This window comes from Cryptomeria japonica, chromosome 9 (assembly GCF_030272615.1).
Source record: "Cryptomeria japonica chromosome 9, Sugi_1.0, whole genome shotgun sequence".
Classification (NCBI taxonomy): Eukaryota; Viridiplantae; Streptophyta; class Pinopsida; order Cupressales; family Cupressaceae; genus Cryptomeria; species Cryptomeria japonica.
Genome location: NC_081413.1, coordinates 437050040 through 437076391, shown reverse-complemented (window position 1 = coordinate 437076391; position 26352 = coordinate 437050040).

Genomic DNA, 26352 nt, shown 5'->3' with positions numbered 1-26352 from the left:
TTCAATAAAAATCAACATTAAATGTCACATAAATCAATGAATACTAGCATAAACCCGACATTACCATAGAAAACCAATAATATAAAATTCCCAAGCAAATAGTATAACTACGACTACTGCAACATAGGTTAGTACATCAAAATCCCTTAAAAAAATATTCATTCTTCATCCTATGAAAACTATAGAATCATAATCATTATAAGCATCAAGTCCTAAGCCAACAACACATCCTCAATTACCCATATTCCTAACTATATTTATTAGCATTTAATATCGAATATATCTATTGATAATCATTATAGCAAAGGTATAATATCACAATACCTCCTTATTTGTAGCTAGCCTAGAGGGGCATTACACCCTTATTCAAAAATCTAATATTCAATATATAGAAAAAGAGAGCCATTTCCTACTACAAAAAGAATTAAATGACTTAGAGATTCTTTTCCAAAAATATTTCCATGCAAGACATATTCCTTACGGCTTGTCATAGTGGGGGTTACACTTGACCATGCATTCAAAATTTGAATTTGAATTTCATTTCTAGAATCTTCTCTTTTCTCCTACACCATGTGCTCAATTAGAATATTGAGAAAATAAGTAATTTCCAAATTTATGACATCATGTGTCACCACTTAGTAATTTTTTTTATTTAAAACAATTTCAACTTTATTCAATTTATTGAATCTCTAACTAACATTATTCATTAAATTAATAGTAGTAGTAGTAGTAGTAGTAAGTGTAAAGAGGAAAATCGCGATCGAACCCTAGTTGCTCTCCCCTCTTCCAACTCCAAGGAGAGAGAAGGGAGATTCACTAGGGTTGATGGTTTTCACTTAGGGGAGAGACTTTACATTCAAAAGAGGGGTTGAAACCCACAAGATCCAATCCCACACAATGCAAGATTGGATGCTAAATGTGTTTCAAGGGTTATGACAGCAAGGCTACCCTCTTTTGTAAAGAATGTGCATAGAAGAATTAAGCTAGGAATGCATAGAAAGTGACAAAGATTCTCTTATAAACTGAGATAGGGATATAGGATGAAGCTGCGGACCTGGAATTAGCAGTAAAATGTTGATACGGCGCTGTCCTGCAAATTTGAGCAAAAGTTGTCAGGACGATGGCGCCCGGCACCACAGTCCTCTGAAAAATCCGCGAAATGAAGGGGGATCTGTTCATCTCTGCACAAGGATTCCAGATCTTCAATTTCAGCCGCATACCTGTAACCTACACATAGAAAAGAGAAGACGATTGGGGGGTTAGGGATTAGGGGTTTGCCTTTAGGTCAAACCCCGGTTTTGGAATTAACCAAGAAATGAGAAATGTTGTAAATGTATGTAATGTAAAACAAGTACTAATACCTTGTTGTAAGGATGTTTGTATCCTTATGTGCGAAGGTATAGATGTTGTATGTTGTATGTTGTAGTAGTATATAGTAAGTGATCTCCTCTTCAATGGTTGAATCCTTGTCTTGAATGCAACACTTAGCCTTGAATGGAGACTTAGAAGGAATGCTTGAATGCTTGAATGCTTGAATGCTTGAATGCTTGAGTATAGTTTCCACGCTTGTACACATATCTCCTTCTTACCCAAATGGGAGAGGCAAATGTAGTTTATATACTTGCCAATTAGGGTTACAAGACTGATTTTCCCGACCTTAGGCCGACCAGGAAAGATAATTTTCCAATTTGCAAACAAAAAGGCCCGAAGTCCCATAGGAGACCGGGCCCAAAATAGGACCTAGGGACTAGGGCGCTGGGCGCCCTGGTCCTGAAGGACCAGGGCGCTGGGCGCTCTGGTCCCACCTCCCGGGACAGTAGGGTGCAAAGGAGGTTCAGGCCAGGGTGCGAGAAAATGCAGTTTTTGGTGTCATAATCAGGTTTCGGGGTCTCCATTCAGGTTGCGTGTTGCGTCGCCATCGTGAAGACCGAAATGCAGTCGAAATTGCAAGTGTCACAATTTTAGGACGCTACATTTAGCCCCCACATTAGCGGGAGTATAAGCGTACGCCAATACTTTCGGTAAAGTACAAGGAAACAATATTGAAAGACTTTCACCATGTCAAGGAGGCAAGACACACCAAGCCCCTAGTGGACTAAGGATCTTATGAATTTGATTGACAAAGTAAAAGGGAAGATCACGAGGGAGAACCATGACTGTCAGTAGTAAGGTTCCCTCACTATGAGTCATGCAAGAGAAATACCGAAAATTTTCAAGGCAAAGCTGAGTTCTCCAAGAAATTTTCATGTATCCTGAAGGGATAGACAGGGTGTATGCCCCCCTACGTTAAAGTGATCGTACATGCCTCAATGGGGGTGATTGTTTTAACGTAGTGATACACATAAGAAATGAGAAAGGAAACAAGCACGTTATCGCAAGGATTTAGCCCCCAAGTGTGAGATAAACCCAAGGATAATAGACACAAAACACAAAGCACAAGGTAACTTCACTTTCCTCGGGGTCAGTATGCTGTATGATAATTCATGTATATCATATGTATGTATGCATAATTGTTCTTCATTCCCCAATCAAGGAAGGTCACCTAGAAGAAGGGAACACATGTGTCTTTTGAGTCAACATGAGAGAGACCAAAAGAGATCTCAATGCTTTGCATCGTCCTCAAGTAGACAACACTAAGGAAAACAAATAGAAGAATGAGAATAACATATAGAAGAAGTAACACAAGAGAGGAGGAGAGAATCTGCTATGCTAATGTAACTAGTCTAGCACGTCATCTACCCCCCGATCTTGCTGATCAATGTTTCGGGAAGGCAGGGAACACGCTAGAGGAGGAACATTCAACACAGCAGATGGAGCTATCACAAGATCCAAACAAGGGCTATGGTCATGTTCCAAGCCACGCTGTTCTTGTCTAGGAGCTAGGATAAGTGCTTTAGAAAATTCATTAGATAAATGGTTATCAATATCAACAAGTTCATATTCACTATCAGAAGCAAGAGGAGTAACATTTTCATCATGAATAGCATTTTCATCTATAGCATCATCAAGATTTATAAAAATAGGGTCTTTAATTCGCACAGGATCAAGACCATCATGCATCTTATGTTTTGGAGATTTTGGAGAAAATGGAATAATGCTTGTTGAAGGTGTTTTTCGAGATTGTAAAGTTTGAGAAGCAGCTGCTTGAGCTCTAAGATGACACTTTCATCGGTGTTCACGTGCAGAACGATTTCGTCTAGTCTTAGTAGGAAGTTGAGAAGATTGAGGAGGAGGAATGTTCTCATCCTTAGCACTTGGTTGTTTAGGTTGTGGTCTCTTAGGTTGAACAATAGGAGAAGAGGAAGGTCTCTTCTCTCCATAAGAGGAAGGAGGAGGAACTGCTCCATACAAAGGAGGAATATTTGGTTTAGGAAGGAGACCAAGTCCGTCATGACGAGGAGGGATAGGTCTACTCTTAGGAAGTTTATTAGATATAAGCATAGTCACATCCATAGGAATGGGTTGGGAATCTTCTTGAGGAAAGACATTAGTTTTATCTTTCAAAGGAAGAACTTCCTTCTCAAGAATGATAGGAATGTCAAGTTTGGGTATTCTAGGTTCACTTAGAGATAAGATCATATCTTTTTTCCACTTTTGATAAGATTTGAAAAGATGATCACTTCGCGGAGGAAGAGATTGGAATTGTTTAGGCCAAAAGTAATCAATAGGAACGCTAGAAGTTCTTTCAGCAGGTTTAAAGAGACTATGATTGACAGTAACAACTTCACCATTATGGGGAAATTTCAAGCACTTATGAATAGGAGAAGCAATAGCTTTCATGGAAGATAGCCAAGGATAGCCAAGCTTCACATGAAATTGTTCAGATGAAGGAATAATAGCAAAGTCCACATCAAGGGTTTTGTTATGGACCTCAATAGGTAATGTAATAGAACCAATTGCAGGAGAAGAAAATGCATCAAATAGTTTCACAACCACATTTGTTTCGTCATAGATGACTTGATTCAATTGCAAAGTAAAAAGGAATTCTTCAGTAATAACATTAACCATGCACGAAGGATCAATAAGCACTCCACGGCAAGGTGTATTCTTGACTTTTGCAACTATGTATAAAGGACCATCAGGTGCCCTAATGGTTTCACTGGAATCAAATGTGATGGAAGGTTCTTTAGGGTTTTCTTGCTGCTCTACAAAGTTAATCACATTCGGAGTCATAGACACAAGACCATCAGATGAGAGAGAGGAATCAGTAGTATCAATCGCATTAGAGGTATGAGAAGGCAATGGATCAGTGAAAATCTGAAGATTTTGGTTAGGAGGAGCTACAGATGTGTTGCCTTTATCATTCACACCAGACACAGAGATAGTATTATTATCGATCAAATCTTGAATTTTACCCTTTAAAGAAAAACATTTTTCAGTATCATGCCCAGGTTGACGATGAAATTGACAAAAAGATTTGTTATCAAAATAAGGTGAATTAATCTTTGCAGGATCAATTTGCCTTATAGGAGGAAGTGTAAGCACATTTTGTTCCAATAACTTATTCATAATACTATGCAATGATTCATTCAAAGGAGTAAACTTTCTTTCTCTCTTGAAAAACTTAGAAATAGGAGACACACCTGATGCTGTATTCACATTGTTGTTGATGATGTTTTCATTGAATTTGATGGAATCTCTATTCAGTTTAAACTTCCCAAATGGTTGTTGACTGCTATCACCCTTATCACTCAGAGCCATAGGATGTGATTGTTCCATTTGACTCACAGTCAGTTGATAATTGTGAAGAGTTGCACACAACTGCTGGAAAGAAGTAAACTCAGAAAACAGAAGTTTGTCTCGAATATCTTTTTGTAAATTAGAAATAAAGATTCTTTGAATATCATTGTCAGGCACTGGAAAAGAAATTTGAGCATACAAATGCTTATATCTACCAATGAAATCAGTCACTTTTTCTTTAACACCTTGTTTACAATGCATTAAATCAATCAAAGTAACTTTAGGACTTATATTGTTTTGAAATTGTTGAATGAAAGCATTTGCAAGTTGTTCGAAAGAAGTAATAGAATAGGAAGGAAATGAGCAATACCATTGTAGGGCTTTGTCTCTTAATGTTCTAGTGAACAGTTTTGCAAGCAACCTTTGGTCATAAGCAAAATCAGTACATATTGTTTGAAAGGTCTTAACATGTGTTAGAGGATCACCCTTACCATTATAAAGCTCCAAATGCGGAATTTCAACATGTTTAGGGGGGATAGCTCGAACAATGTCAAGAGAAAGTGGGCTCGCAACATCAAATGTGGGCACACTAAACTTAGATTGATTCATAGAGGCAATTTGTTGCTGTAAAGAAGAGACAGTTTGTGCAAGATTGTTAATGGTCGCTTCAATCGAAGAGTTCATATTAGACGTGTTAGATTGAGATGGAGGTGTTATGTTATTGAAAGAAGGTAAAGAGTAAGGTGGTGGGACTCTATGATAATTAGTCACAGGAGGAACACTACAAGGAGGAATGGAAAATGAATTGCCCCCTTGTGTCATGTTCATTTGTGGAGATATAAGAGGAACACTCACTAAAGGAATGAATGAAGAAGTTGGATTGAATGAAGGAAGAGGGTTAATTGAAAAGGAAGGATTGCCCCCATGACTGGTGATCACAGGAGGAATGTCTTGTGTAGAAGTAGTCATTATGTTTGATGTAAAAGTAGGTATACTAGCAATAGAAGTCGTCAAAGGAATAGAATGATTGTCTTGAGTAGGAGGTTGTGTATAACCTAAGGTTTCGGCACAACTTTTCATAGGCATCACATTTGAATCCACAATGTGTGCAATACCACGCAAAATATCAATTCCATTCTTATCACTTTGGAGCATATGTTTTAGACCCTCAATTAAAGGAAGAGCTTGACTATCAGGGTATTCTTGAGACATCCACTGTCGAAAATCGTCAAATTGGTTATCCAATTTTGAAAGTTGTTCTACATAAACCTCATGGAGAGCTTCTTCATCATTAAGAGGATTAGAGGAATTACCCATGTCCTCGTTAAAAAGGCTATTCAAATTAGGTTCCATCTCCTTAGTAGTTAAACCTCGGAAAGACTTAATTCTACGGCTTCGTCTAACGGGAATAGTGTAAGTAGGGCTTATTGTTGTAAAACTCATGCACTAGAGAGAGAGAGAAAGTTTTGAATTTTAGAGGTAGCAATTTTTAGTAAAATCAGCCAATCTTCCAGATTTAAGCTGTTAAATACAATCAGGACAATCTCCCGAAATTTCAGAAAAAATGTCAGGGACCGTGGCGCTTCGGAGTGCACACGGTCCCGGCAACTTTTTTCGAAATTTGCAGGGATGAAAGTTATGATGATTTTAGAGCTAATATGAAAAAATTGAGTGATTTTACGATCTGTAGATAGGCCAAATTAAAGTTGCAATCTCGAAATTGAACCCTATCAAGATTGTCGAAAAATGCAAAATTTGAATTTTGAAAAAGAGAGGGAAACTGAAATTTTGAATTTTATGATTTTAGAGGGAATGTCAAGAGCAATGCAAATTTTGAAATTTAAAAATTGACTCAATTTCACGCAAAATTCAATTTTGAAAGCGGAAATCAAAGTTGTTGTAATTAAGCACTTAATTTCAAAAGTCACAAATTGCAAAAATTTGAATGAAGCACTGAAATTTCGAATGAATGCTAACACACTTTTCAGATTTAGGACTGTAAGAAACACAATTTTGACACAAATTTTCAATTTCAACAATTTTTTGAATGATTAGAAGCCTCAATCCAAGCAATCGCTAGACCAACTTTGACTGTAATTTTGAAGGTGTTAAAATTGATAAAATCAGCCAAAATTTTGGATTTTAGCAGAAAAATACAGTAAGATCTCGCTCCCGAAATTTCGGAAAAAATGTCGGGGACGATGGCGCTCGGGGTGCACATGGTCCTCGCAACTTTTTTCCAAATTTTCAGGGATGAAAGATATTATGATTTTATTGCGGAATCCAAAGTTACAGCTGATTTGGAGATGTTTTGATTAGTGAAATTGTCGGACACAGGTGGAATCAAGAGGGTTTCAAAAATTAGGGTTTTGACACTTAACCACTTAATTTTCAAAATTAAAGCACAAATATGAATTGATAATTTGTAATAGAAGGGTAGATCTGAAACAAGCATCAACAATTAAACATTTCACAAGTTTAATTACTTAAAAAGAAAATTTAGGGTTTTTATGCAATTAACCTCTAAAATTTTGCAAAAGATCAACATGGAAATGTAATCAAGGAATCCGATTTTCAGATCTAACCATGAATACTCAGAAAGGATGTTCACGTCGGGTTCACCAAAATGTAAAGCGGAAAATCGCGATCGAACCCTAGTTGCTCTCCCCTCTTCCAACTCCAAGGAGAGAGAAGGGAGATTCACTAGGGTTGATGGTTTTCACTTAGGGGAGAGACTTTACATTCAAAAGAGGGGTTGAAACCCACAAGATCCAATCCCACACAATGCAAGATTGGATGCTAAATGTGTTTCAAGGGTTATGACAGCAAGGCTACCCTCTTTTGTAAAGAATGTGCATAGAAGAATTAAGCTAGGAATGCATAGAAAGTGACAAAGATTCACTTATAAACTGAGATAGGGATATAGGATGAAGCTGCGGACCTGGAATTAGCAGTAAAATGTCGATACGGTGCTGTCCTGCAAATTTGAGCAAAAGTTGTCATGACGATGGCACCCGGCACCACGGTCCTCCGAAAAATCCGTGAAACGAAGGGGGATCTGTTCGTCTCTGCACAAGGATTCTAGATCTTCAATTTCAGCCACGTACCTGTAACCTACACACAGAAAAGCGAAGACGATTGGGGGGTTAGGGATTAGGGGTTTTCCTTTAGGTCAAACCCCGGTTTTGGAATTAACCAAGAAATGAGAAATGTTGTAAATGTATGTAATGTAAAACAAGTACTAATACCTTGTTGTAAGGATGTTTGTATCCTTATGTGCGAAGGTATAGATGTTGTATGTTGTATGTTGTAGTAGTATATAGTAAGTGATCTCCTTTTCAATGGTTGAATCCTTGTCTTGAATGCAACACTTAGCCTTGAATGGAGACTTAGAAGGAATGCTTGAATGCTTGAATGCTTGAATGTTTGAATGCTTGAGTATAGTTTCCACGCTTGTACACATATCTCCTTCTTACCCAAATGGGAGAGGCAAATGTAGTTTATATACTTGCCAATTAGGGTTACAAGACTGATTTTCCCGACCTTAGGCCGACCAGGAAAGATAATTTTCCAATTTGCAAACAAAAAGGTCCGAAGTCCCATAGGAGACCGGGCCCAAAATAGGACCCAGGGACCAGGGCGCTGGGCACCATGGTCCTGGGGACCAGGGCGCTGGGCGCCATGGTCCTGAAGGACCAGGGCGCTGGGCGCTCTGGTCCCACCTCCCGGGACAGCAGGGTGCAAAGGAGGTTCAGGCCAGGGTGCGAGAAAATGCAGTTTTTGGTGTCATAATCAGGTTTCGAGGTCTCCATTCAGGTTGCGTGTTGCGTCGCCATCGTGAAGACTAAAATGCAGTCAAAATTGCAAGTGTCACAATTTTAGGACGCTACAATAAGTCTTATCAAGGTCTAGAAAGAGGGTTATGACAATGACTGTAACAGAAATTGATGTCATAATCTTAATTGTCATAGTGGGGGTTACACTTGACCATGCATTCAAAATTTGAATTTGAAATTTGTTTCTAGAATCTTCTCTTTTCTCCTACACCATGTGCTCAATTAGAATATTGAGAAAATAAGTAATTTCCAAATTTATGACATCATGTGTGTGTCACCACTTAGTAATTTTTTTTATTTAAAATAATTTTAACTTTATTCAGTTTATTGAATCTCTAACTAACATTATTTATAAAATTAGTAGTAGTAGTAGTAGTAGTAGTAGTAGTAGTAGTAGTAGTAGTAGTAGTTGTGTGTGTGAAAAGTGGACCAAGAATCTGTATCTGCAAGACACAACACTTCAATCAAGTCATTACATGCATGGTTAGATAGATATAATCATGAATATTAAAACCATAGAAAATTGACCCATTGCCTTCTAAAAGATGCGAGTATAAGATTACTCTCAGATTATCAGAAATAACAGTGACTAGACAACATCAAGATGAAGGATTTAATCTATATGAGCATGTTGAATGCTAGATGGATGCAATATTAATCTAACAAGATTTTTGCAATATTAAGCTAAATGATTTAATCAATGTGAAATAATTAATATGCAATTATCAATGAAATCCTAGAGGAAAAACAGTATAATAACAATACATTTTCCAGCCTCCTTTTGAATGAGAGATGAGCTTGAATTTATAGAAAATTCAGAAAGAAACCAATGGCTAAGATCAAATGATGATGAGCGGTCAAGATTTTCCAAGAGGAAGCACAATCCAGGTGAATTGATATGATTGGATGCTTTTCTTAGTTTTAAAGGAAATTGAACTAAAATTAGGATTAAATCAAGAAAAAACCGATTTAAAAGAAATTGAACTAAAGTTAAGATAATATCAGGAAAAAACTGATTTATTATCTATTTCATTCAATTTTAATATTTAATTGTTTGAATTGCTTTCTTTGAGATTATTTATCGATTTTTAATTTGTTTTTTTCAAGATTATCTCCAATTGATTTCTTTTCTCAAATTTTAATTCTTTTTTGTCAATTAATTCCTTTTTTTATTTATTTCCATTTTTGAAGATTTGTGCTCATAATTTCCAATTCCTCTTTCTTGATTTGTTTCCTTTTTTGAAGATTTGATGGAAAATTGATTTATTTAATTAAATATGCTAGGATATTCAATTAAAATAAATAAGATAATTGTTGAAAATGATTTACTTGGAATTATTTAATTAATTAAATAGATATTTAATTAATATTGAGTGATTGATTTGCCATGTGACATTTGATGATTTTAGGAATTAATTGTGTGCTCAAAATTGATTTAATTGCCTTTAGTTAGGAACTTGGTGACGTTGTCAAGATTAGGGGCTCATGGTTTAGATGACCATTTTTAGGGTATTACATCTACCCCTCTTTGAATTAATGTGCGAGCAGCGCATTGGTTCAAATAAAATTTGATGTCTAGGAGATGTCAGTTCTGAACTTGATTGATCACGAACTACATAAAAAAGCGAGGTGTTTAGTTTGATTCAAAGTGACAAAGCTGAATAAAGTCTGATTAACATGATACCATTCCGGAACTTGATTGAACTTGGGAACAATAGAAAACAAAAGATACCAAACTTGAACTTGATTGATCAAGAAGCGGATCTTACTGATCTAGAACTTGATTGAACTTAGATACAGTGAGTGATGGTAAAAATCGATCTTGAACTTGATTGATCAAGATACAATGAAGATAAACTGTTCAACTTGATCAAGAAATGAATACCGAACACCTGCTTAGATTGAGCATGATCAAAGATACTCTTTAAACCCTTGATTGAGTTTAAACGAAGAATCAGCTTGATGAAAAGCGATGGAACTAATTAACGTAAAGAGATAGATTCGGATAAAAGACAAATATCAGCTTGATATGAAGTGATGAAGCTGATATGCCCCTAGAAATTGATTTGATTCAGATAAAAGACAAATATCAGTTTGATATGAAGCGATCAAACTGATATGCCCCTAGAAATTGATTTGATTCAGATGATCAAGAAATCTCAACTTGATATAAAGCAATGAAGTTGAGATGCCCCTAGCGATGAGGATTTGATTGATTTTCTTTAGTTGAAATAGATTTTTTCTTGTCTTTCATTGAAGATTTAAAAAATTTCTCGACATTTGAAGATGTGAGGTCATAAGGTCACAAGTATGCCCCCTCGGGAGCAAAATCAAAAGATAGCGAGGGTACATAATTATTATAGGCAATTTTGACCGATGATAATGATTTTGAGCACAAATGGATTCAGAGGAATTTTTGAAAATTTTGCGTTGAGTGATAAGATTAAGCACCAAGTTGATCGTAAAGCTGATGTGTAGAATGAAATTGATATTCAGCGTTGAAATTGAGCGCAATCTGAAGAAAGAATGAGCTTTTGATGAAAAGAGCACTAAGTGGTCAACATCGTGAAATTTTGATTAGAGAATTGACATCAGATTTCAATTTCGATCTCGAAAATGGACTCAAGACAGCTGATTTACAAGCTCGTGATTTGATTTCATCGTACTTGTGTTGATTCACTTATGAGATGTCTTTTATATGCTTTATTCTATATGTATGCATTTCTTTTCAGTATAGATGAATGAATGCAAATGAAATATGGGTTTTTATTTTTCTTTCTTTTCATATGCAAATAAATAAATGTGAATGAGTAATGAGAATGAGTAATGCAAATTTTTTTGTTTTTCTATGCAATAAGATGAATGCAAATGAATGATAATGAATGTATGAATCTATATAATATGCTTATGTATGCAACTAAACATCTCAAAACACAAGTACTCGATCAGAGAAATGATGACACTCCAACTCTCATTCAACAGACAAAGAGGAAGCATTGTTACTATACCGAAATCATTCGAAATGCATGAGATGCAGAATGAAATGCAAGAATGATATGCAAAATGAGATGCAACCCTAAACCTAGTCACTGGACTTTGAAAATCTTAATTTTCATCATTGAGTGTTTTACAATTATAGCGGGCAGAGTAGAGTTCCTTACTTTTCATGTGCAATATTAATGATCTTGTCCGCAATGACCCTTTTTTCTCATTCATATCCTTGGATAGATTACGCATGGACGTGGATTGCACAATGAATAAATTCCCTCAAAAAAAACAAAGAAATGATGGGAACCTCCCTGTAGCATTCAAATAAGCAGAGTCGAGGTATGTGAGGCGATTCCACCTAGATGTGAAGGCTCTTATCATAGACACCCATCTAATTTAGATGTTTCCAGATCATTGGGATCATTCCTACAAGCAGAAAACAAGAAAATATTATGCCCCTAATCCTTGCTCCTCTTAGTCAAGATAGACTTCCTCGAGTTACTCAGAGGGATAATAATCGAAAACCAATATAAAAGACAGCACACAAAGAAAATTTTCATGCATAGCTCAAACTGTTTAGTGATTGTTTTTAGTTTTATTGTTTTGTTTGTTAACTCAGTGATAAAACTCTTCAGTAGTCAGGAGAGAGGTAACTGACTCAGAGTGGATGCCCAGGTTTCACTAACATAAGATTGACTTGGTTGACACTGCTTAGGACATGTAATGTGCTCTTGTCAATTATCTAAGACTAGCACATTGATCGGTTTCAAGCCATGAGGGTTCCAACGAACTAGGATGTCACCAAAGTGACTGAAATATGTACAAGCGAAAGCAAAGATGCATGAAAGTGGGAATGCCAACGTTGCATTGATAGATGGAGCACTTGAGTACAAGAGGTGCCTATTTGTCAGGTTTTCACCTGCTTGGCAGAAATTCATATATATTTTTTCTTTTACCAAGGTGCCTGTTTACCAGGTTTTTACTAGGGCATTTTCTCTTTTTTCCTTTTTTTTTTTTTTTTCTTCTGTTTTTCTTTTTTTCTTTGAATTTCTTCAAGAAATTTTCTAATTTTTATGATTTCTTCAGGACTTTTTCTGATTTTTTTAGGACTTTTTCTGATTTTTAGGATTTTTTCAGGACTTTTTCTTATTTTTAGGATTTTGTTTCAGGACATTTTATGATTTTTTTGATTTTTTAATGTTTTCCCCTAGTGTCTAGCAAGGCAAAAGGGATTTTGAGTACATGAATGGATAAGTGAATGATGGTGGATGCTTTCAAGGACTATCTCACAACATTAATCCAAGCACATGTTCCAGATATAGCAATATAAACCAAGGATTTTAGCGATGTAAAGCAAGGATTTCAGTGATGTAAAGCAAGGATATAGCGCAGCAAAGCAAGGATATAGCGTAATGAAGCCATATGGTCCAAAGAAGTGGCCATGTCAAGAGGTTTGTGGAAAACTTGTTTTTGCATTTTGTCCATAGTGTTGATCAAGATCAAGGGATAGATTTGGATAGGAGGCAGATATGATAAGCAAGATCAAAGGTGGTAATGAAGGATGTAAGCGAGCAATGGATAGGAACTAAAGGGTCTGGATCAAGTGTAATAGATAGGACACATGAAGCCTGCAAGGATCCTTAACCTTGTCAAGATCAAAGGTGGAAAAGGGATATGAAGGTAGATAGAGTGAATGCGGGATAACGGAGGATAAAGGATAATAGATGGATGTACATGGATGGAACTTTCCCCCAGTGTAAAGTGCAAAAGGATAATGGATCATGCATGACGCCTGCTTGCCAAGTTTTCATCATGGTACTTGCCCAAGGCGCCACAAGAAGTGGTTTTCACACAAGGATGAATTTATTTCTCTTTACTTTTTTTCTCTTTTTCTTTTTGATTTTTTTTTTTGGAAGATAATTGAAGCATGATAGGGGGTGGAAGAAGGACCCCATCTTCTCACTTCTTTGGATGGTACCCTTAGAATATGAGTTGCAATAGACAATGGTTATGAAGGTATGCTCAAAGATGTTGGTAGGATAATGAAATGAAACTAGGCCAAGGATTTATGCAAAGGATTGGATAAGAGGGATGGAAGAGTGAAAAAGAGGTGTTGGATAATGGATGGGATGTTGGAAGAATTGTGTATGGATAGATGGAAATGATGGAAAGATCAACATTGGCACATGCCTTGAGGGATGGTGGACATATGGAGGAGAAGTGAATCTCAGATTTTGAGATTTTGATGGAGGAATGGTTACAAATTTTGGGGCATAAGAACCCAAAATGGATGAAGGAGGTGATGGAGGAATAGACTCGGAAGGTTTGGATGGAGGAATAACAATTTTGGATGCCAATTTTGATTTTTCTTTATATTGTTATGCTTCAAGCAATTGCTTAGGGATCCACATGGTTTTTTATTTTTCTTGCTTTTGTAGTTCCTTAGAGCGCATTGCTTGTACAAGTGCCTTAGGAACCCATATAACTTTTGAATTTTCTTCTTTCTTTGTGGCCCTTTGTGGAATTTTGTATTTTTCTTTTTCTTTTTGGATCATATTTTTCTTTGTTTTGACATGTCAATTAGATGGGACATGTTGATCCTTGAATACATGTGGATTACTTGACTTATGACTTTTATGCTTGGCATCCAAATTGCTTGGAGGGAGATGCATGGATAGATAGGAATGATATGGAGGTCTTTTAGATGGATGGAAGGTACTTGAAGATGTGTGCCTTTGTTGATCCTACATAAGGGATGGAGAGATATAGAGACCTAGAATGGATGGAAGGTGTGAAGGAGAAGGCATGTATTTGGATTTAATTGGAGAAATGTAGGATTTATGAGAGATACCAACATCTTGAGAAATGTCCTTGAGGACATGACCTTTAACACTTTCTTTAATATGGAGGGGTTCTTGCTTGTGGAGATCTACCCCTTTTCCTTTATAAATATTTTGACTTATAGGATACACTTTGCTTTGGAAAGAAGGCACGAGTCCATTATGAGATGGAGGTGGAATGTAAGGAATAATAGGATCGTGAGAGGGCTTTATAGCCATGATGGATCCTTGAGCTGAACATGGAGGATTATGACAAGGAGATGAAGGGATACTTTGATCTTGACCTGGAAGAGGACTATTGGATAGAGTAGGAGGGGTGTTTGACTCTTCATTTTGAATAGGACCATTTGAAAAGGTGGAGGAGGCATCATGATCTTTCTTAGGAAGTGGATTAGGAATGGGATTTGGAAGGATTATTTGCTCTTGAGATGGAAGGGGATCTTCTTGGAAGAACTAGAAAGGTATAATGGGATCCTCGTGGGATTCTAGGGAGATAGTATCTTTTTCAATCATTAGATGGGATTGAGGAGTTTTGGTGTCTTGATCTTGATTTATGATAGGACTTGTTTCTTTATTTTTCAGATTATCCACTTGACATGGAGTCACTTCTAAGGAAGGGATAGGATTTTGCATAGGTGTAGGGGATCCTTGGAAGGTCTTCATATTTTGGCATGATGGGGAAGAATTTTGTGTGGGACTCTCTAGAGTGGGTACATTTGGAATTGGAGTGCATGATGGCATAGGATCTGGGATTTTAAAATCTTTAGAGGAACTTGTATCAATATTGGAATTAACTTGGATTTCCATAAGAGATAGCCCTTGAGGGTAAACATGAGAAGTTTCATTGTTTGAAGGAGATGGTATGGATTGTTGTTGAGAAGTCTTAGGAGATGAAGGCATCATGGAAGGGATGGAGGCTACATATGGAGCCTTGCTAGACATAGGTTCATGATTTTGATCATGCTTAGAAGTAGTTCCTTCTTTTTCTTTAGGTGAGTCATTAGGATCTTCAATTTCAATGAAACCGTCATCAAGGAGATCTTGAATCTTATGTTTTAATTGTATACACATTGAAGTCTTATGTTTGTTATGCCTATGATATGTACAATAACTACTCAAAACTGCACATCCCCATGTGGTCTTTTTAGGCAATATGATAAGATTGTTCTTAAGAAGCTCTTCCAAAGCTGACTCAATAGTCTGCCCCAAAGGTGTAAACTATCTATCTAGGGGATATTTGGAGGAAATGTCTTTATGTATTGATGAAGGTGTCTCATGAGCTTGTTTGAGATTTGGCTTTTGATTGTCAATTATTTGCTGGTATTTGATCGTTAAATCACATAATCGGTTTAGCACTTCTTGAAGTTTCTCACACTTGATATCATACATTTGTTTTTCAAATGGAGTCATTGATTTATTTTGTTGGATTTCCATGTCATATATTTCTTTCTTTAAATCTTGAAGCATTTGAGCATAGGAAGCTATGGGAATTGGAGCTAAGGTATCCATTAGATTCTTACTTTTGTCAAAAAAATTAGAAGAGCTTTTGGTTTGAATAGGCATTTTTAACCGACAGGACTGAGAGCGAGATGTGTTGTAGAAGTCAAGATCAAATTGTAGCTAGTTGTTTGTTTAACATAGTGATTGAGAGAAGTTACTAAGATCTGGTCTGGTTTCAGGAATGATCTATCCTGTGTAAGACATTATCTAAGTCAACTTAGGTTTGATAAGATGTTGTTTGAACTAGCTAAGAGATGATCGACAAAATCGTGCAACGCAATGGCAGGGGTACACTATCAAGGTTGTTTATGCTCAAGAGGATGATAACTAGTTTTAGGCTTGCTGTAGACTGATCTGGGAAACTTTGACTATTTTGACTGACAAGATCAGGAATTCATATGACATAGGATTGGATAGAGACGAGATTCTGACAGACGGAGTTTCAATGATTGACGACTACTAGTTTTTGATAAGGATTGATGTTTCAATGACTGATAGAGACCAGTTTGGACACAGATAGAGTTTATCACTGATTTTGTTTGTTGTTTTTTCTAGTTTTGGTATTCCAATTTTAGTTTTAGGGATGAAAACATAGAAAACACACAAGATATATAATAATTCAATCACAACACGCTAACCCTATGGAAGTTGTCTTAGAGAAGAAAACCTTTGCTTGCTGACTTAGGTACACACCCAATAGCTAATCAGAATATGGTCATTGAGTCTCACGCAATGGATTCTCAATGCCGTATTAGCTGAATCCAAATGCTAATGGGGGCATGACATGGAAAGTGTCTTAGGAGAGTTACTATCTCTCTTGCACAAAGATTATCAACCTTTCGGAGGTGAATCGAGTAGCTTCTATCTTATAGTTCTTAGTCAACAATTCCATTTGAAATTACCCCTTGAAGTCATGCAAGCATGATTGAGGCCTATAGCCCAACAAGGTACCGAAACAAGATGTATTCATGTAAATGTGATTGAGACCGTGAGACCCTACAAAATGCTTGATATGAGAGATCTTAAAGAGAAAACTCAAATAATCCCATCCTCTGAGACTTTAATCACCAGAGGCCTATTTGTTATAGTGAGTTGGAATGCTCAAGTCCAGTTGTACTCACTTGGGTCATTCTCATAGGGTGATTACTTTTTCCCACTGTGACAGGCTTGCTAAAGGTACACAAATCTCAAAACTTAGAAAAAAGCTTCGAGGGTCTAGATTTCTGATTGTCTATAAAAGACAAGAGCATACTCTCCTACCTCTTAGATTTTTTTGAAAACACGAAAGACAAATTTGTTCTTTAGCTAGATATAAATTTAAGTGCCTAAGAAAATACTAAATGAATACACAATGTTTAGTCGATTCTCCTTAGGCAGCCTGCAAAACCAATATGTCAGTAGTCATTTTCTTCTTGATTCTTTGGCAGACGTATGTTTGATTGATAGATTCTTTGACAAACACCCTAAAAACATTAAAAGCCCAAAATTAGTTTCCAAAATAACATAAAAAATAAATATCAAAAGAAAATTCTAGCATGCAAACTATAAATTAAACTAATCTAACAAGAATTTTCATTTTTTATGACTATCCTAGTTATGACAGTTTTGATAGTACTGCACTATGTCATTTATAACTTTTGAACGAGAAATAATTTGGAAAATTGCTTTGGTGGAAATGTGGAAAACTTGGTTTTACAAAACATATTACAATTTTGCTTAGATCGAACGGTTCAATAAAACTTTATACTCTTCAAACCGAGACTATTTTTGACTGTCACAGAAAAATGAGTAAAATGAAAGTCTTGCACTCTGTCAATCATAACTTTCAAACACAAAATCTTTAGGAAAATCCCTTTGGTTAACCTGTATACAACTTGAGTTTACACAACATATCAAAAATTGGTTGAGATCCAACAGTTCAATAAAACGTTATGATCTCCAAACCGAGACCATTTTTTACTATCATAGAAGAATGAGTAAAATGACAGTCCTGCACTCTGTCAATCATAACCTTCAAACCAAAAATATTTAGGAAAATCCCTTCAGTGAAACTATAGAAAACTTTATTTTAAACAACTTTATTTTAAACAACATATCAACAATTGGTTGTGATCCAACAGTTCAATAAAAAGTTATGCTCTTCCAACTGAGACCATTTTTGACTGTCATAGAAGAATGATAAAAAAGAAAGATTTTTATTTGCAAATTTAACACATATTTATCAGTTATAAAAACCAAACATTAAATTTGTTCAAGAAACATTAGAAGTATTGTAGTTGTGGTTTGATCCCCACGGTGGGCGCCAGAAATGTGTGTGTGAAAAGTGGACCAAGAATCTGTATCTGCAAGACACAACACCTCAATCAAGTCATTACATGCATGGTTAGACAGATATAATCATGAATATTAAAACCATAACAGATCGACCCATTTCCTTCTAAAAGATGCGAGTATAAGATTTCTCTCAGATTATCAGCAATACCAGTGACTATACAACATCAAGATGAAGGATTTAATCTATATGAGCATGCTGAATGCTAGATGGATGCAATATTAATCTAACAAGATATTTGCAATATTAAGCTAAATGATCTAATCAATGTGAAATAATTAATATGCAATTATCACTGATATCCTAGAGAAAAAATAGTATAATAACAATACATTCTCCAGCCTCCTTTTGAATGAGAGATGAGCTTGAATTTATAGAAAATTCAGAAAGAAACCAACGGCTAAGATCAAATGATGATGAGCGGTTACGATTTTCCAAGAGGAAGCACAATAAAGGTGAATTGATATGATTGGATGCTTTTCTTAGTTTTAAAGGAAATTGAACTAAAATTAAGATTAAATCAAGAAAAAATTGATTTAAAGGAAATTGAACTAAAATTAAGATAAAATCAGGAAAAAACTGATTTATTATCTATTTCATTCAATTTTAATATTTAATTGTTTTAATTTCTTTCTTTGAGATTATTTATCAATTTTTAATTTGGTTTTTTCAAGATTATCTCCAATTGATTTCTTTTCTCAAATTTTAATTCTTTTTTGTCAATTAATTCCTTTTTTGATTTATTTCCATTTTTGAAGATTTGTGCTCATAATTTCCAATTCCTCTTTCTTGATTTGTTTCCTTTTTTGAAGATTTGATGGCAAATTGATTTATTTAATTAAATATGCTAGGATATTCAATTAAAATAAATAAGATAATTGTTTAAAATGATTTACTTGGAATGATTTAATTAATTAAATAAATATTTAATTAATATTGAGTGATTGATTTGCCATGTGACATTTGATGATTTTAGGAATTAATTGTGTGCTCAAGATTGATTTAATTGCTTTTGGTTAGGACCTTGGTGATGTTGTCAAGATTAGGGGTTCATGGTTTAGATGACCATTTTTAGGGTATTATAGTAGTAGTAGTAGTAGTAGTAGTAGGTCTTATGAAGGTCTAGAAAGAGGGTTATGACAATGACTGTAATAGAAATAGATATCATAATCTTAATTAACCACTCTATGTGGGTTCTTAATAATTAATATTTTTTATTAAGGTAAAAATAGGTTTTGAAGGGGCCCCGAAACCCTTTACAAGTAGAACTTAACAGATATAGCAATAAGAGACAAAAAGGAACAAACCAACGAAAAGCCAGCAAAAAACCATAGAGAACCAGCTAAAGCCCCACAAAGCCAACAAAACCAGCCAGACTCGAGAGAAGAAACTAATTGATTTTTTTCAGGGCATTAGTCAGGGTATTGCTAATCCCATACAGGTCTTTGATATTTTCCCTAAGATTAGGGATATCCTTAGCAGAAGCAGCCACAACTTTCTTGACATTTGACACAACTTTCTTAATAATTAATGTTTATGTTTTCAATATATAAAGATATTAAAGTATTAAATTAGCACTTTACCATTTTATTAATAAATTAATAATATGGTCTTCTATAAATAAACTCATACTAAGTGCTTTGTTTAATAAATTAAATAAAGCTTGATTTATTGGTTATTGTGTAATGTTTTATGTGGTGGTAAATTAATCTATTTTAGAATAAAATAAATAGTTTTATTGTATTTTATGGAGTGGCATTTTAATGTTGAATAAATTTAATTATATATTAAATTTATTTATTTATTAATTAAATTAGACTTTTTAAATTTAAATCAAAGTTTTCAAAAATTTAAGATTTTTTGGAACTTCTGTGTGCAGGAGTGTTTGGAGGAAATTTCCTTCCCAAAAAGGATTTTTGAAGAAATCCTTTATCTTCTGAAAAATTTCCAGAATATGGGTTGGTTCCTCATTTTTATATTTTTCTCTGCTTCATGAGTTTCCTTGATTTTGTTTTGGCCTTTTGTTGGAAAAGGAGTGGGGTTTGAAGATTGAAAAAGGATTAGTAGAGTTTGGGATTTTATTGGTTGTTGTGTGTTGCCAGATTGGTTTTTTTTTGGAGCTTCTTCAAGTTCTTCCAGGAGTGCATTGAAAGTAGCAGTTTTTAAATTCCCTTGTGTGTGTTTTTTTACAAATAAATCTTTTGTGAATAAATGGTTCTTGTGTGTAATGAATTTGTTTTTGAAAATCTTTCATGGAAAGAAAGATTACTTTCATTATTGTTGTGTGTTATTATTTTTTGGTAATCTTCTGTTGAAGGGAAGATTCATTTTTTTTATTTGGGGAAAACATCTGGGAAAAATCTGTGATTGTATATGGTTCTGTTTCATAGTCTTAAACCTCATTTCCATTGTAGAAATTTTTTGGATCATATGATAATTTTGGTGTTCTGGAACAAAATGTTCTATGATTGTTGGAAGGGTAGTCTTAATTATTCATGTCAAAAATTTATACATTTATTTAATTTTTAGTTTATCTTAGTGATTTTCCTAAGAAATTAGATGAAATGTATTTTTGATTGGATAAATTTTAAATGTTAAAAAAAAATGTTTTAATCTGGAATGGATATTTTAATCTTACTATATTATTCATTTTAAATTGATTTTGCAAATAAATTTTATCGTTTTAAAATCATTTTTTATTAATTTATATTTTGCTTTTGAGTATTGTGGCTTGGCCACAGCCGCGGAAATCCACGGTTGTGGGCCTCTCCCATAGTCGTTGGAACTCACAAATGTGGGGAGACCATGGGCTCTCCCACTATTGTGGGAGCCCACGACTTTAGGGTGGAAAGACCCATGGTTGTGGGATATAACCCACACACTCTGCCATATTCACAACGCCAACACTATTTTATTTGCCTAGTTAACTAAGTTCGCAGAGTCTATTAAATTTTGATGCTTAATTTTTGAGAGTTGTACAGTATTATTTTCTGTTATCAATGCTTAATTTGGATTTTAGTTTTATTTATATTTGTAGATACATATTTTAACATAAGCTTGGAGATTTAAATTTGGGTTTTTCTTAATGTGCTTATTATGATAAATATAGTTTTGTTCATTAAATGAAGTTATGTTGGACAAGATGGACATTGTTGAAAATGTAAGTTGTTTAGAAGAGTATTTAATTCATTAAACAATTGATTTTGAGTGCTTTGCAAATGAATGTCTTTTGGCTAAAGATTGTCTATTGGGGTAACTTATTGGGTTAATGTTTTAAAGGGAAATGTGGTGTTTTTGTTAAATTGAGTTACTAAATGAGTCTTGGCTTTCGAGTTAAACTTTTTAAGTGCTTGGCCTTGATTTTTACCTGTTATTTCCCTTCATGTGCTCTTGTGATGTGAGTTGACCATTTGTTAATTGAATTACCTCCTCTTAGTTCAAACTCTTGTAGAGGTTGTATGTAACCAAGTATTTAGCAGTTGTCCTTGAACTTCATGGGTTCTTATTTTGGCCTTTGTTTTCTTCTTAGAGTTCTTTGGAGGTTGTGCAGTGTCATAAGGGAGAGTGGCTTCCAAGTGGGGGTCGGGGCCCAAATTGGCTGCTAGGATAACCCATTGGAAGTTGGTTTAATAAGTGATAACCTAATAATATATTAGGGGCTTGGGTAGTTTATAACATTAATCAAGATTAATTGTGCCCTGCTTATGGTTGAGTACTTGTATAGACTTAGGATGTAGTGGGAAGGCCTAGAATGGCATGATCAACTACCTTGTCTACATGAAAGGTAATTTGACACTGCATGAGACTTGAATGGGGGTTGGAGGTTTGAGAGAGGTTGTCAGGATAACCTAGGATGGGGGTTGGGGCCTATGGAGGCCTGCCAGGATAACCCATTTCAAGCTATGTGATGACACTCTTCCCTTATGTTCACTAGTGTGTAGTCTCATGTTGGTAACACTTGGAGCATTCTTGTGGAAGTCATTTCTGTATATTTATATCATATGTGGATTCCCAGTGAATTGTTTTAGACCATGTACTACATTCTTTGTGATTTTCTTAAGGGCCTTATGTTTATCTCCTGCATGAAGGGGTGGTTCTTTTGGGCCACATGGTCGGGTGGTAGTGCCTTTTTCCATCACATATTTTGTTCCAATCTAGCAAGGATTGACTTTGTGCTTTCTCTAGCTTTCTCTCTTGGTTTTGGTCAGCTTAGTGTACCAGTTGGTGTCTTCATGTATTTTTCATTGGATCTTTTATGTATCTTCATTGAATCCTATGTGGATCAAATGTAATCTATGTATTTGTATGCTTTCATGGCAATGATGTAATCATGATGTAATTTATGAAGTACTTGTGATGTATATGTTGTTGACATTGTGTTGTGATTGATATCAATTGGTACAAGATGACTACCGGTATGAGAGATGTATGTGCAACACTGTCATGGAGGAGTACAAGTTGAGATATCTTTGATATCAACTTGTATTGTAGAACACCAGTAAGGTAAAGAAGAGAATGTCATTCATAGCAATGACCACTAGTGTCACCGGTACACAAGTTAGTGCCCGACTTGTGCGAATGAAAGGGCAAGGTTACCGATACAGTGTATCACTAGTACGGAAAGGATGTCAACTGGTAAGTGATATATTGACATGGAGAAGACAAATTAGCCAAGTGAGTGGTTGTCAACCGACATGATTATGACCAGTGAACAAGAAGGATGAGCAAGATGCTTGAATGTTGTTTGTGATGAAGAAGCAAAATGTTACCTAAATCACATCAACACTGGAGGAGAAGAATGGATAGGTCACCGGTGTACTGTAAGAGTGCAGAACATCATGACTCCCACCAGATGAAGATGAAGTCACCATGTGATGAGATGAATGACAGTGAATGTGCCCACACCAATTCACATGTGCTTGTTTGAAGATGTGTTGCACAAACAGGGAAGCCACATGAGTGCATTGCAGGATGCAATTGACAAGGTGTCGCTCCACCGGTAAGTGGAGCTTATCTCCTATTATGAATAATGTGCATTATAATTATGTGAGATAAGGAAGAAGATGTAAAGGCAAGTGTTTGAATGCTCACACTGGATCTACTGATGGATCAAAGAAATTCCTCAAGTGCATGAAATCAGGGATATACATTGGACCGATTGAGAAGGCATGTTGAGATGCTGGTAGAGATAAAGAGTGATGTGTTTGTCACTTTGACAAATTGGTTGAGATATGGTTTGAGCTGATCAAGAAGAATGCAAGGCCGAGTAGATGTAGATAGAGCAGAATGGACTGATTGAAGATGGAGTCTATGGAAGGTTGATGACATGGTGTCATCAAGAGTGTTTATCGATGTGTAAGTTCACTGGTAATATGGACAAGGTGAAGATGCAAAAGACTCCCTATCTGATGAAGATGTGTATTAGGTGGGTTAGCAAGAGTGCTAACCAATTGAATAGTCCACCAGAAGAGAAGCAAAGTGCAATGTTGATGATAGATAGATTTGAGGGTTTAACTAACAGGGTTAGTATACTGATAGATGAACTCGTCGTTAATGGAGTTGGTTAGTGATTCAATCCACATAGACATAGAAAACCTAGCAGATGTGGATGTCGATGTGGATGCCACGAAGAGATGAGATGGCAAGCATGCAAAGATTGGTGGAATGCCATGTAGGGATAGGTGTTTCTACAGGTATGCATTTAATATGGATCTCGTGATTTGGGGATTGGATCATAAAAGTGCAGCTCAAGGAAGAATGAGTGACAGAGATAAATCAGAGAGTTGTTGGCGTCTGGGTCTAAGCAAGAATATCAAATTGTGAGAATACCTTGAGAAGGAAATATTAGAAATATTAATGGCATTTTGACAGAGGCAGGTCGAGAGACGAGGTCGTGGTTGCTAAGATTAGAAGACATGTATTGGAAGGTGCATTAATGGTGGAGATGTACAATTGGCTATCTAGTAGATCAGATCAGACAAGATCTGATTGAATTTGGTTTGCCTCAAAGTTGATGAGGAAACCCTAACCGCCCATGTTTTTGAATTGGCTTTTGGCAGGAAAACCAGGCTATAAATATGCAAGCCAAAATCATTGAAGGGGGTTGCTCAATAGAAGAAGATAGTGCTACTATGAAGTGATTGAGTGTTACTTCTACATGAGAGATAAAATCAGTCAGGTACTCAATGAGTATCCATGAAGAGAATGAGGGTGAGGGAGAACCGCGTTGAAGTGTTCAATCGGTAGTAGTACAGAACCAGTAGTGTTCATACTGGTAGAGCAAAAGTGAAGGAAGCTGCAGAAAAGGAAGACATAGAACCGGAAAAGCATAGTACTAGTAAATTGCAGAGAAGAGAGGAGGAGATCTAGTAGAGTAGAACAAAGGAGAGGTGAACCGGTAGAGTTTACCAGCAAGGAAGCAATAGATGAGAGCAATAGAAGAATGAGCTGGTATAGCTGAGAAGGTGTCTCATCGGTAGAAAGAGGTATATCAGATGGTTACAAGATTCACTTGTAACAATATTATTAATTTTGTATTTGAAGTTTTTTTTGTGAACATTGAGTTGTAGATCGGTGCAGGGGTTATATCTCCTTTGGGTTGTAGCCCATAAACAAGTCAAGGGTTGTTGCTCCTTGAGTTGGTCCCCTAAATCAGGGGTTGGTGCTCCTTGGGTTGGTGCCCTTAATCAAGGGTTGTGTCTCCTTGGGTTGTAGCCCTAAACATTGTAACAAAGTTTTGATTGTGAGGCTGTATTAGAGCAGTAGACTCCAGCAACATTGCTCACCGAGGTTTTTCCCATCTTGGGTTTTCCTCATACATACTAGTATTATGAGATGTCCCTTTGTGTTTGATTGCTTTTGCATTGGTCTCCTCACTAAGTGATAAGTCTGCATTGTGTTAGATCCCATAACGGGTATACACACATAATTTAGTTAAAGGGAAAAAGATTAAGAACCACTTATTCACCCCCCTCTTAGTGGTGTATTGTGTCTAACATATGTAATGTATATAAAATGAGACATTGATGGTATGAGTTACATTAGTAATAGAAAACATTGATTTAATGTAATTGAATGTGCTCTTAATGAATATAGCTTGAGAAATGTTTATGCTATGTAATGTAAATGTATGATACAATCATTTTCTTAATGGTTTACTTAGTTAATTAATTTGTTTAAGTTCATGTATGTATAATGCTATCTCTAGTTAGATTAAATTTCCTCAAGTAATGATTGGTTATATTAAGTAATCCACATTGGGAAACCCTTTAGGAGTTGTTGTAAAAGTATTCTTCTTGTGCATCATAGTGTAATATTTCCTTTAAATGCAATTGTATGTTCTTTTTAATGTTTAAAAAAATATATTTCCAATTTTTTGAGTTTGTTAGTTAAATCCTTTAAGGTTCCTTGGCAGGGAATTACATTTGGTATCAGAGCCCAAGTTTTAACACTGGGTACTCTAGTTTCATATGAGCCCATTTAAATTATCCAATTACTTAGGCCTAGTGTATGTGTCATCCTTGTTGGTATCCATGCTTAGTGATATAAACTTGTATTCTTGTGGTGTTGTTTCTAGGAAAATGCTTGGTAGAGGTAGAGGTTGTGGTTGAGGCTGTGGTCAAGGTCAAGGTAGGGGTCGAGGGCCTGGTCATAGGGTTACTCAACAGATTCCTTCACCTTAGGTTTCCCATGAGAGTGTTGAGGAAGAACAACATCAGTTAGATCACCTGAGTGAGCATAGGGATGTGAGTTAGTACAGTGGTCAACCTAGTGTTCAACAAGTTCATGAGTGGGATCAGTTACATCAGATTCTTCAAGAGGTCCTGACTCACTTAGGCCCTAGATCGACCTGAGGTTGATCGATAGGGAAATATGCAGCATGGGAAGTCTCACCAATTAGAGCATGTAGTTAGGGATAGAGAGAGATCTCCTAGGAGGAGAGAGGATGAAGTTGATCAAGAGGCTATTTCTATTGGTCACATGAGGGATCTGTTGAGGTCACATCCTCCTACATTTGATGGCTCTGGTAGTGGATTGGAGGCTGAGACTTGGCTCATTGACTTGGATAGGTGTTTCACCATGCACCTGTATGGAAGCAACACCAAGGCGAGATGCATCATTATGCATCTTAGGGGATTTTCTTCCACATGGTAGCGGCTAGAGGAATATAAGATTA